This window comes from Sorex fumeus, unplaced genomic scaffold (genome assembly GCF_029834395.1).
Source record: "Sorex fumeus unplaced genomic scaffold, SorFum_2.1 ptg000061l, whole genome shotgun sequence".
Lineage (NCBI taxonomy): Eukaryota > Metazoa > Chordata > Mammalia > Eulipotyphla > Soricidae > Sorex > Sorex fumeus.
Genome location: NW_026606118.1, coordinates 54,762 through 68,316, shown reverse-complemented (window position 1 = coordinate 68,316; position 13,555 = coordinate 54,762).

The window sequence follows — 13,555 nt, the reverse complement described above, 5'->3', positions numbered from 1 at the left end:
CTGGGGTTATTTTTGGGTGCTGCTGAGTGTCCTCGGGCAGCAGAGTGGACTCTGTGGGCCGTGTTGGGTCAGGGGAACCATGAGGAAGTTGATTAGAACTGGAGCAGAAACACATCCAAGCACAGACTCTTTGATTTTTGTCTAAAGGGAAACGGCGTCTTATTGGGACAAAGGAACAGAATTCATGATGGAATCTCTTCCCGATGGTTTCGAGAGAACCATGGTCCCTCCCGCTGTAAGGCAGTCACCCTGCACATTCCCGAGTGTGCTCGAGGGAGAGCACGGATGGCGGCCCACTGCCCACTGCCCAGGGGCTCTGATGACCACCACCTCTCTGGGCCACCAGATGAGAGGAAGGGGCGTCCGAGAGCCCGCATGTGCCCCGGGACCCAGGCCTCACCTGCAGTCAGTCTGTAGATGGAGGGAAAAGAGCCCTGGGACGCTTGCTCCACCGTGAGATGCACAGGCAGGAGCTTCCTGCAGAAATGCTCTTCCTCTCCTGAGCTCAGGGGGGCTTAGCAAAGGAGACGCTTTGTGTGTGAGTATCTCCGCATTACTATGGAAACTATACCCGCGCGTGCGATCACGCTGTCCGTGGCGGAGAGAGGCGCGAGGAGCACTGGGACTCGGGGCCGGGATGTCCGCGCCGCGTCCGCAGCAGCGGCTACCGGAAAAGGGAGTGAGAGATTCCTACCTCAGAGGGCCCAGCACCACGGCCCACCGGGAGCAGAGACTACTTGGCTTTAATTTGGGGGATTCCCAAGTGGCACTCAGGGGCAGCGACTCTCACGAGGCTTGGCGTCAGGTCCCTGGATGTGGAGCTCCCTGTGCCCCCAGGGCCCCCAAGCCAACCCTGGGGACGATATTGCAGGGACAGCCTCGGGAGCGGGGTGTGCGGGGCCTCCCGCAGGCCCTGGGCGCCGGGCTGCTCTGGGCGAGGCTGAGGCTGCGGTTCAGCTGGGGGACGCGGCCACAGATCGGCCCAGTGCCACCCCCCCCCCTTCTTCCTCACGGGAGGTGCCAGCCAAGGTGGGACAGAGCCCCCACCCGGCCCGGCTGCAGACCCCCAGCTGCGCACCAGGGCTCCCCCGCCCGTGGAGGAAGGAGAGAGCCTAGGGGACCCCCCACCCAACCCGACTCAGTGGGGCAGCCCCACCGGGATGCCCAGCAGCGCCTTTGGGTCATGCAGGAAGAGAAGAGTTGGGTTCTGAGAGGTGAAAGCTGGTGTCTTGTCCCTCTCTCTGCATCGCCCACGCTGCGTGGGCACCCAGTCACTGTCCCAGGGGCGGTGAGACTGGCCCGGAGGGGTCTGTTTGGGGCCCCGCTGGCTCCTCTCGGCTGCCCCCAACACACCCACACCTTCAGGCTGACACAAACCCCCAGCTTGGCTGAGCTCAGGTGAGCGGTGCTGTGAGGTGCTGTGTGCTGTGACCCTGCCCTGGGTCCCAGGGGGGTGGACACTGACCAGGGTGCTGTGCTGCTTCTCAGGTTCCAGGCAGCTCCTGGCACCCAGCAGGTGAGCCCCAGAACACAGAATGGGGAGTCCTGGGGGCGGGGGGGCTTCCCATCTTGCCAGGCACGACCTGGGGCAGCCCTGCCCCGAGCAGACTGGGGGACAAACAGCAGCCTGACCACGAGGGACAGCCCAGCCCCTGTCCTGGCGCACAGTCACTCAGAGGCTCTCCAGAGCCTCTCCCGGGGGTCCAGAGAGCCCCTGGACAGGCCTGTCCATGAGGGTGGCAGGTGGCTTCTCAGCACCCCCTGCTGGTAGGGCGGCTGCTGCAGGGCCTGTCCCAGGGAGGGGCCGCAGCCCAGAGCCGGGACACGGGGACACGGGGACATGGGAACATAGGTACATGGGAACATGGGGACATGGAACACGGGAACACAGGAACATGGGGACAAAGGGACACGGGAACATGGGACACAGGGATATGGAATATGGGGACACGGGACACGGGAACACGAGACACAGAAACATGGAAACACAGGGACACGGGAGCATGAGACCTTGGGAACACGGGGGCATGAGACCATGGAAACATGGAAACACAGAAACATGAGAACATGGGAACATGGGACATGAGAACATGACAACATGGAACATGAAAACATGGAACTATGAGAACATGGGAACTCGAGAACACGGAACGCAGGAGCACGGAACGCAGGAGCACGAGAACATGTCTCCTCTGCTCCAGGCAGGCTACCCGCAGCCCCAGGACGGCCGGCACACAGCAGGGCCACAGCTCAGGCACCCCCAGGTTCCGGGCTGCACCCACGGCAGAGCCCCGAGAGCCGTGTTCTCTGGGGCTTTTGAACAGAGTTCGAGGCGAGAGCCAGCCAGGCCCAGTTTCCCCACCAGGCTTCTGGAGTGCGCAGCCCAGGGGCAGGACAGAGGCGGACACCCACTGCACACTCAGGTGTGTCCTGGGGTCAGTGGGAGCTTCCGGAGAGGCTGGCAGTCTCTCACCTGGCCTGGGCCCGAGTGGTGAGTGTCCGGGTCAGTGTGTGACGCGGGAGGGTCCTCCGGCAGGGCTCAGGGCCCAGGAGTAGGGGTCCCGGCAGCTGTGGCCTAGTGGGAGCTCAGCCCCTTCCCAGACTGGGGCCCGCTCAGAGCAGCTGTCTCACACGGCCCAGGACACAGGCCCTGAACACCGATGGCTTGCAGCTGGGATGGAAGTGGCATCTTCTCCAGCCGGCCACAGTCCTCCCAGCCCCATCACTTTGCCACGTGTCCAGGAGCCTTGGCTATCGGGCACCCGCACGGTCCAGCCCTAGCAGCACACACAGCTCCGGCAGCTCCACACAGGCCGGGAGAGACGCCTCCTCCGTGAAATGCCATCAAGGCGCTCTCGGGAGGCGGCGGAGAGTGACAGGAGCAATGGGAAGAGACAAAGGCTGCTAAGTGACTTTATTATTATTATTTTTTTTGGTACTAAGTGACTTTAAAGTTTCCTCTATTCAGTGTTCCTCAGAAGGACGAGGGTTGCTGAACCCGGGTAAGTTCTGGCGTCCCAAAATAGCTCTGGGCTGCTGCCCCGCCCTGGGCTCCCCTCCCTCCCCGACCCTGTCCGCCCCCACCCACCCATCCTCCACCTCCTGGGGGCACCTGCCAGAGCACTAAGGTCTGCCTGGCAGAGACCCTCCCCGAACTCCCCAGCACGACGGCGGGCAGGACGCCGGGAAGGTCTGGAGATAAAGAGGAGCAATGAGGAGCACTGACTCACGAGTCCCCCAGCCGCACCACACAGCTGCCTCGGCACGAGGGGCCTCCCCCTGGCATCCACCATGGGAGAGCGGCCACGGGGCTGGGGCGGGGGGGGGAGGCAGCCCTGCTTCTCTCGGGGCTGGACGCAGCCCCCAGGCAGGGCCTGCCTTGCCCAGGCTGTGCAGGACCCCGTGACCACCGGGAGTGAGCCGGGGTCCGCTCTGAGCACCCACTGCTGTGTGTGGCCTGTGGTGGGACGGGGATGCCAGGCACTGACCTGGCCAGGTCGCTGGACCCCAGCCTGGGCCCCCCGGACAGATAGTGGGAGGCGCCTCCCAGCCCTGCCATCTCGTGCACTGCCAACACTCAGGGCAGGGCGTGCTGGGGACAGCTGGACTTCCTCCCCGAGGACACGCTGAGGAGCACGGGGGCTCTGGCTGGTCAGCGGGAGGGACGGATGCAGAGTCAGCAGGAAGGCCCAGTGGGCACCCCGTGAACTGTCCCTCGCGCTTCTGAGCAAGCAATGCCAGGCCTCGGGCTGGTCTGGAACGGTCTCTGGGTCCCCTGGGGACAAAGCGAAGGGATGGACACTGCAGAGTCCCAGGCTGGGCCTCAGGAGGCCCCTGTGCTCGTGTGTGCCTGGGCCCGCCGGGCAGGCGAGAGGCCCAGCGGCAGCCTCCCAGCCTCTCCTCCCGCTCCTTCCATCTGCCTTCTTGTCACTTGGGGTGGGGCTGCTTGGGGCCCCCCTGGCTATGCTGTGCTGGGGGTCTCCAGGAGGCACAGGCGTCCCTCTGCAGTCCCGGAACCAGGGTCAGCTCCAGGCCGGGCTCACGCCTTGCACCTGGACCATCTCTCCATCTCTTGTATCTTAGCTGTCCGTGTGAGCCGCGTGTCGAGAGAAGCAGGCACAGGCGCGGCCTTGGCAGCGGTGCTGGCCCCTGGCGGGTGCTGGCCCGTGGCAGGTGCTGGCCTGTGGCGGGTGCTGGCCTGTGGCGGGTGCTGGCCTGTCACCTGCAGCATGTGGCCTGGCGTGGAGCCTCGTCAAGCCGCCTTCCCGGGAGCTGCTCCCGTGGGCTCCAGACGGCTGGGGCAGAGCACCACAAAAAGCAGGGCTGCGGGGGCAGGCATGGCCCCGGGCAGCTGCTCCCTGGAGAAGCTTCCCTGGCGGGTCCTCCCGGGATCCCCCTCTGCAAGCACCCCGTGAGCTCCGGAATCAATGCCGCTGGGGGCCACTCTGGCCCTCGGGAGCCTCCTGGGTTTGGCCACCAACCGAAAGGGCAGAGGCCAGCGCCTGGTGCAGCCCTTCCCCTCCACCCCTGCCCTCCGAGGCCGCCCCCCCCACACACACAGAGCCCCGCAACAGGGCGCCCATCCCGGTGCCCACGTGAGTCACTGCAGGCCCGGCCTCTCCCGGCCCTCTCGCACCTCTGACGCCTTGGGAGACGCGCTCCATCGGCGCTTCCTGAGTCAGTGGTCGCGCCCGGAGCAGACGCCCCATGAATTGACGAGCAGGCGGCTGACGTCAGGCCCAGCGTCCGTGAATCAGCCTGAGTGGGAGCCTCTTGGCTCAGCGCCTCCAGTTACAAGCCGGGAGCATGAGAGGCACAACGCCGGTGGCAGGGGCCGCGGTCGCCCCCAGCCGGACCCTGGACCGTCCCCTAGATGGGACGCAGGCAGGAGGCGGCTGCCCAGGAGCTGGCCGTCAGCTGCTGCCAGCTCTGCTCTGGGAAGAGGCCACCAGCCTGGCCCAAGAATCCAAGAGGACTCTGGCCTCCGAGGAGCCACCTGCTCTCCGAGGAGCCACCCGCTCTCCTCACCCTGAGGTGAAGGCTCGGCATATTTGGGGGCGCAGGGCTGCAGCGAGCAGGCGAGGCCTCGGGGCTTCCCAGGCCCCGGGATTCCTGCCCTCCCTCCGACACACCACCTGCAGGCCACTTCCTGGACTTGGCGCTGTCCACGGCAGTCGTGGGCCCTGGGCCTCCCTGCCCCGCAGCCCTTCCTGCCCGCTTTGCAGCTGCCGTCTCGAGGCGAGGCCCGGCCTGAGGATGGCCGTGGCGGCCTCTGGTTCCAGGAAGCGGGTGCTCACGGGATGGCATCACGGTCACCGCAGTCGCGGTGCACGGGGACAGCCGAATGGAGGAGGCCCGCTGTCCAGAGAGCAAACAGCGTCTCTGGCAAAGGGAGAGCGCTGTCCGCTGTCCGAGGGGGCCGGGGAAGCCCAGCTGCTCCCCAGCTCCGCGAGACCCCCGGGGCCTGAGAGGCCCCTCTGCGTTGAGCCTCTTTCCTTCCCCACAGCCAGACCAGCCCAGGGGCCACGTTCCAGGAGTCACTTGTTAACTGAAAACCTCCTCCCACCGCCTTGCTGTCAGGGTGGGATGTAAGAGTCAGCGCCCCACGACCCAGCTGGCTGTTTGTGAGGGTGGGGAGACCCCCACGCAGTGCTCAGGGGCGGCACTAACCACTGCGCTACCTCCCAGCCCCAAAACTACTGATTTGAGTGACCTGAGTTTCCCGTGGCTCGCCATAGGAAGGTCGATGCTGATTTTTATTCTTCCCAGGGCAGGTCGTCTGAAACGATGAGTTAAGTGCGGTCGTTTAAGGCCGCGCTATTCTGAGACTCTGAGACTCGAGGAGCAAGCCAGCCCAGTGCTCCTCCTTCCCAAGGCGCTTTACTGCCCCGTGATTATTTAACGACCTGGAAGCATCGGGGGGATAATTAATCCCAAGGACCCGGTTTGTTTGAACAGTGCTCACTGGTCACAAAGGACGACCTGGCGTTCCCCACATGTTGGCATCCCCCAGATGCATCTCAGCTCCGGGCAAATGATTTTCCAGGGCCTATTAACTTCAGGCAGGGAGGGAGGAAGCCAACACACCCACAGGGATTTACACAAGAAATTTTTTAGACTTTAAAAATCCCTGCTGGTCTCATGATGCTCATAAAAGTTTTACGACGCTTCCCCCCAGCTGATCTACGATAGGAAATCAGCGTATTTTCCCCCCTCAAATCTCTTCTGCATTTCATCAATCTAGTTGGAAATAAATATTTCACTTCTAAAGGATACAACTCGAAGCATCCCAGGAAACCACACAAGGTTATGTGCCGCGATGTTAGATAATACATAACTCAAGACACTATAAATGAAACAGAATCCAGAACAAAAGATGACTCGTTATGTAACGGGCTTCCCACTGCAGGGCCGCACACAGGTAGAGCTCGCTGTCGGTTAATTAAATGCAGAGACATGCTGAAAAATCGGAGAAACGGGAAATCCTCTTCCCTTTCCCTTTTTGTTGAATATCATCCCTAGACTTCCAATCGATGGCACCGAGGATACGGTGCACTGTTCCATCTTTGCTGCTGAGGCAACAGAAGTGGGTGCTGACAGTGGGGGCATCGGGGTGTCAAGAAAGCTTCACCCTAGGTGAGCCCAGTGGGCCCCAAAGCAGCACCCCTCCCTCCAGCATGGAGCAGGTGACTGCTTCTTCACCCCACGTCCCAAAGATTCCCCAGGGGAGACCGTGGGGGCCAGGCTCTCTCCCTCTGCCCACGAGAGGCCAGCAGGGAACTTGGTGTCACCGTTTAGTCCAGCCGTAAGTCTCTCCGAGTCAAAAATTCTCCTCGGAGGGGCTTTTGTCTTTTAAGCGGTCCAGAACACAGGATGGATGAGAAGGAAATGTTGATGGTGAAAAGATGAAAATCAGAACAAAATTAGGCTCCCAAACCAAACACAAACCTACTCAATCGAGCACGTTAACTCCTAAAAGCACCATCTCCACAAACAGGCAGCTCCCCCTGGGTCTGGCACAACCTTCAATTCAACCAATTACAGGATTTTTTCCCCCGCCTGGGACTAAATCCCTTATTTGAAGCCACTGGGAAGTGATGCCTACTTACGCTGCTGTTCCATTTCTGTCACACTTGCCCTGAAAAGAGCAGAGTTCCTCTCGAGAGACACAAATGAGGGGTCCTGCTCGGACCCACCCTGCACCTGATGCTCAGGCTTTGTCACTTAGAGAACAACTCGGTCTCGCAGCAAGACGAGCACAGGGAACTTCCCTCCCGGAGAACCAAGGCAGCTCTGGGGCAAACCTTCAGCAAACAAAGGAACGCCGACCCAGGAAACTACACAGACTCGCGCGGGACAGCCCGTCCTGAGCTGAGGCCACAGCCCCTTCCCTCTCCAGCCCGAGCCCCGCTCACACGCACCCAGGAGGGCACAAATCCGTGTTTCACACTCGGCCACCGGCGCCTTGTCCCAGGCAGGGAGACTCCTGGGCATGGATGTCCAGAATGCCAGGATGGGGTCTCCCTACGTAGAAGCCAGGTAGTGCCTCCACTCAGGGGGGGAGTGAAGACCTGGCAACTAGCTGCCACTCTCTCCAGACAGTTCCAGAGTAGATCTCCACCCAGAGAGGCAGAGGCATGGCGGGCCCGACAGGAGAAGTGCTCCATGAGCCAGAGAACTCCCATCTCTCTGAAATGGATCTGGGAGCCAGCCCGCCCTGTCGGGGGCAGGACATTGTTCAAAAGCTCCATCTTGGAGGGTATCCAGTGAGGGGTCACGTGGGGGCTATGAGCCCAGGTGAGTGTGTCTGTGTCAGTCGGTGAGTCAATAAAGACACAGAAAAGATAACACTAAATCTTGAGGAAACGACCAATAGCCAATGCTTTACCAACACACAACTGGAGATGTCTGTTTTCCAACAAAAACAAAGATATTAAACATACAAAGAAAGAGAAAAGTGTCACATATTCTGGGGTGGAAAAATAAAAGTCAAACAGGCAGCAAAATTGTCCCTGGCAGTGTTCAGATAATAGATTTAACAGGGGCTTCTGAGCAGTTGCAGCTATGTTCGCAGAGCAGAGGGAAAGCAAGTTCAGCAGAGAAAGGGAAGTTCTGCTGGCAGAGTCCCCGCAAGGGAGAGCGGGACGAGGGCACACACAGGTCGAGAGGGGCCCCTGCACCACATGGCCCCGAAGCACCACCAGGAATATCCCCGAGAGTCTCTCGGCACTACCAGGGACCCGGCAAGACCACACTGCCTTCCTCAACACTGAGCCTGTCAGCCTGGGCCCCAGAAGTCTGAACTCTCGTTGGGAAGTCCCAAACACAGAGAGAGAGAGAGAGAGAGAGAGAGAGAGAGAGAGAGAGAGAGAGAAGGAAGGAAGAGAGGAGAGAGAGAAGAGAAGAGAAGAGAGGAGAGAGAGGGAGAGAGAGGATCCCAACAGAGGAAACAAGAGAAAAGAGAAAGGGCAGATGATAATTACGATGCTGAGAAGCACCAAACAACTAGAAGGGCTTAGCCCGAGCCAGGAGCTGGCAGGAGTGATCACTGGCCGAGTTGACCATGGCTGAGAGCAACTATGCGAGGTGAAGGGCAGAGAGGGACCCACTACGCATGTCTGTGGACATGTGACCAAAGTAGCAGAAGACAGAAAAAAAAAATAATTTAAGTGAATAATGACTAAAACTCCTTTCTCCAAAAGTAATAGCCTCTATACCAGGAATCTCAACACAACTCAAATTTGATCAGTCCAAAGAAATTCATAAATGGATGCCTTAGAGTAAAAAATGATGAAAGTCAACGACACAGAAAAAAACTTGGAATTCATCATTTGTGTTGCTGCGTTGGGTTCCCAAACAAGGAAGCAGTCGGCAGCTGACTTCTCCACAGAAACTATGGAAGCCAGTGGCAGTGGGAATGAGTATTTAAAGTATTCCATGAGGAAACGATTTCTTAACCAAAAAGTCTCAAAAGTTTGTAAGTCGAGAGAGAGAGAGAGTGAGAGAGAGAAAGAGAGAGAGAGGTAAAGTTTTCCTGGTAAGCAAATGTTAAGAGTTTGTTGCTAACGGACCACTTCAGGAGAGATGCCCAGGAAGGTCTTCAGGTTGAATACTGTAATTCTAGACTGCAGGATCACAGTCTAAGGAAGTGCAGCTATGTAATTATGAAAACAATGTACGTGCACATTTTCCTTTTTTATTTAACTCACTTCAAAAGAAACTGCATAAAACAGTTGCGTAAAATCACGGGTATTGAATTCACTGTTGAGGTTTCTGTTTTGGTTTCGCTGGTGCCACACCCGGTGTGCTGGAGGGACAGTGAGGTGTCAGGGACCAAAACTAGGACATACCACTGGCTACATCCCAAGTCACGGGACGATTTTTGGGCCAGTGATATAGACATGATAAAAATACTACAACAAAGTCAGCAGAAAAATACCCCATATGTGGTCTGCCGTTTCTTGGGGGGGGGGGTGCAGTTTGGTGGTGATCAGGCTTTACTCCTGGCTCTGTGCTCAGGAATCACTCCTGGTGTGATTGGGGCTCAGGGCACCAAGTTGAGGCCCCAGGAATCGAGCCCATATTGATTTCAATGCACGACAGTGGCATACTCACTGTACTATCTCTCCAGCCCTGATTTTGTTGTGGTTGTTGTGTTTGTTTGTTTGCTTGTTTGTTTGCTTGTTTTTTTTCATCTTCATCACCTGTCCCTGTTTTATATTTTTTTTAAATTTTACTAACAGGCAAATACTGAAGACCATTAGTATAACCCTACTCCTGTTCCCCCTCGCTTCCATATGAAATAGTTGTCTATTTCCCAGCCTACCCTGCAGCTAGGTAAGCCCCTGGAATTAAACTCTACTAGCATGTAAATATATCAATTTAAATTTTAGGTCATTTACTTAAAGAGGAAAATGAAATTTTAGTAAACACTAGCTAAAGGTACCCATTGCTTTGAGGCCTATCTCTACAACAATGCTAAATATCCATCAGTAGAGGGCAAGGAGAGTCCATGGGGAAGTAGAAAATTTGACAAAAAATATAAAAATGGGGTCAATAATAGAAGCACAATAAAGGGGCTCCTAGAAGTAGTTGCTTTAAATATAAAGGGGGGGGGGGTAAACCGAGGACTTCACATATACTTCATGTATATAAACTACAGGTGATTTACAAAAAATCCGAGAAGAAACAAACAAGAAGAGGCAAAGAGGAGCTGACCAAGGTTCCATCTCAAAGTTCAGGTAGAGCAAATAATGAAAGCCGAAGAGAGGTCAAATAAGGAAAACCTCCCCATCCTATGGAAAATGTCAATGCATCCCTTTATGTCAATCATTTAAGACTCAGTGGGTTGAACCCCCAGTCACCCAGAACAGAGAGCCGGGGTGGATCAGGAGAGAACCTGCTCCCCTCTGCCTACAGACATACTCTCCAGCTCCTGTTACAAACACAGGCTCACAGTAAAGGGACATAAAGAAAACCATACAGGGACCCGAGTGACAGTTCCGGAAGGCAGGGTGCTGGCCTGGCACGTCACTCACCTGGGTTCTATCTCCAGCACCCATATGGTTCCTTGAGCCCCGCCAGCATGATTCCTGAGCGCAGAACCAGGAGTCAGCCCTGAGCACCACCAGGTGTGCCTCCCCAAACAAAACAAACAAACAAACAAAAGTCTATAAACAAAGAGATAGCCTCAAATAACCACGGATAAGCATACTTACATAAGACAAAACATGTTGGAAAACTAAAGAAGGCAGCAAGATATCAGGATGATATAAACATATAAATGCATATAATATAAATATATGATATAAATATCACACTATGTAAGATGTAAATTACATATACAAACTCATTAAGAGAACTTAATTCATCAGCTTATATGCACCAAATAAAGGGCAGTAAAGTTCTCGAAGCAACTATTAATAGACTCGAGGAGAGATACTGACAGCAACATAGCAGTGGTAGATTTTAGCACCCTCATCTTGATGTTGGAAAGATCAACAGGACAGAAAGTCAGCAAGGAAACAGGAAACAGTGGGACTAAGTGAGGAACAGGAGGCCTGGGACTCACAGACCCAGATAGAGCTCTACATTCCTCAGAAGAGGAGTAAACCGGGGCTGGAGCCATAGCACAGTGGGTAGGGCGTTTGCCTTGCATTCGGCTGACCCGGGTTTGATTCCCAGCATCCCATAGGGTCCCCCAAGCACAGCCAGGAGTAATTCCTGAGTGCATGAACCAGGAGTAACCCCTGTGCATCGCTGGGTGTGACCCAAAAAAGCAAAAAAAAAAAAAAAGCAGAGTAAACCTTCTCCAGTGGGACACTCTCCAGAACCGCCCTCACCCGGGACAGAAAACACGTCCCCTAAAACATGGAAGAAGGACACCGTGATACGAAGGCAGGAATGAACCATGGAAAGAAAGCCAGGGAAAACCACAACATTCAACACCAAATAACAGAATACTTAACACCAACGGATCAAAGGAGAAATAAAACAACTGCTGGAATTGAACGAGATGAACACAAACTATCCCAAGTTATGGGCACCGCAGAAGCAGCAGGAGGCAGAAAGTTCATAACGGAACAGACTTACGCCAGGAAGCAAATCTTTTAAAAAATAGTAAATAAATGATAACACATGTAAGAAACCAGATAAAGCATAACGAGTGAAAGTCACGGGGTGGAATTATGGAACTATACGGTGGGGGAAGTTGCAGGGAAGGGGGCTGAGGTGGTGGCTCCAGGCCAGAGCATCCCCTGCAGGTGCAAGGGTTCGACCTTAGTCCTCTGCAAGGCACGCATGTGTGCAGCCCTCAAGAATCCCAGGAAGTGCTGGTGGGCTCTGAGAGTGCCTGAGCACCCCCAGGGCACCCCTGGTGTCTCCCAGAACCTCCAGGCCTGAGGATTCCCCACACAAATATGCTCTAGCACTGAAGTCCCGCCAGCTCAGCGTCACTAGGCGTGGTCCCCAGGCCTCCAGAGCAAAGTTAAAACTACATGGCAAAAAAAGAATACAGTAATTATGAAACAATTTTTTTAAAGGCAACGAAATCAAGAGCTGGTTTTCCAAAAGCATAAACAAGACTGAAACCCCTTATCTGGACTCAGAAAAAAGAGAAAAATCTAGTGACTCTGGATCAGAATCCAAAGGAGAGAAGGGACAATACTACCACAGAAGTACAAAGGTTCCTAAGAAATTACATGAACCAAGGTCGGCTATTGCATGGAAGAATCAAAGGGAAATGGATAGATCTTTAGGGTCATAAACCCTCCTAAGACCAAATTGGGAGCAAATAGAATACATGAACATACAAATTACTAGTAAGGAAACTGGAACAGTAATAAAATCTCCCCCTAAACAAAACCCTCATCCAGAAAGGATCACTTGATCACTTGACTTCCCGTTGATCATCGATTTGCTCAGCGGGTGCCAGTAACATCTCATTCATCCCTGTCGCATGCTAGTGTAGCCCAATGGCGTCTGTTTGTTCTAGGAACACGAAGAGCCTCAAACCAATCATTCAGAGTCTTGACGAAGAAGACTGACCATCTTGTAGGTGGGCGGCCACGCGGTTTTTTCACGTCCCATGGAATCCAGTAGGTAACGGCTCTAGTCCAGCAGTCATGTCCGAATCTCATTACGTGTTCAGCTCATCTGATTTTCAACGCCTTGGTAAATGAGACAGCGTCCCTGATTCTTGATCATCAACAGAGGTCAGAACTGTGGATTCTTTCTCTCATTTGAGTGAAACGTGATACTCCAAGCATAGCTCTTTTGATTCCTCTTTGGGAGACCTGAATAGCGTTCTCATCCTGTTTTCATAGGGCCCAGGTCTCTGAGGCGTATGTTAATGCAGGAAGAACAGTGGAATCAAAGAGATGTGCCCAGAGCTGGAGGTTTTTAATCCTCTTAGCTATTTTTTGATGCTCTTGAAGGCGGTCCAAGATGCTCTCTTTTTCCTGCGCAACTCAGGTGCCAGGTCATTCATCATGTTGATTTCTCAACCTAGGTACATATAACTGTTGCATTCGGAGATGGTCGTTCTGTTGAGAGCGAATGGGGCGTCAGGAACGAGGCTGTTTCTCATAAACATTGTCTTCATAAGATTCAGCTGTAGTCCTCCTTTCCACACTCACGGTCAAAGTCGGCCAGCATTTGTGAGGCTTGGCTGATGTTTGGTGTTATTAGAACGATGCCATCAGCAAAGCGGAGGTGGTGTAGTTGCCAACCGTCTATCTTCACTCCCATTCCTTCCCATTCCAATCGTCGCATGACATTCTCGAGGGTGGCACTGAAGAGTTTCAGTGAAATGGTATCACCCTGCCGAACCCCTCTCTTGACATTGATGATCACTTCTTTGTAGAATGGTGAGATCCTGGTAGTGAATCTATAACACAGCTCACAGAGGATCCTGATGTATTGCGTTTGAATGCCCTGATAGACTAAGGCTTCGATGACAGCTTCCATCTCAACAGAATCAAAGGCCTTCTTTAAATCAATGAACGTTAAACCGAGCGGCATCTTGAACTCCTGAGAAACCTCAATGAGCTTGGTT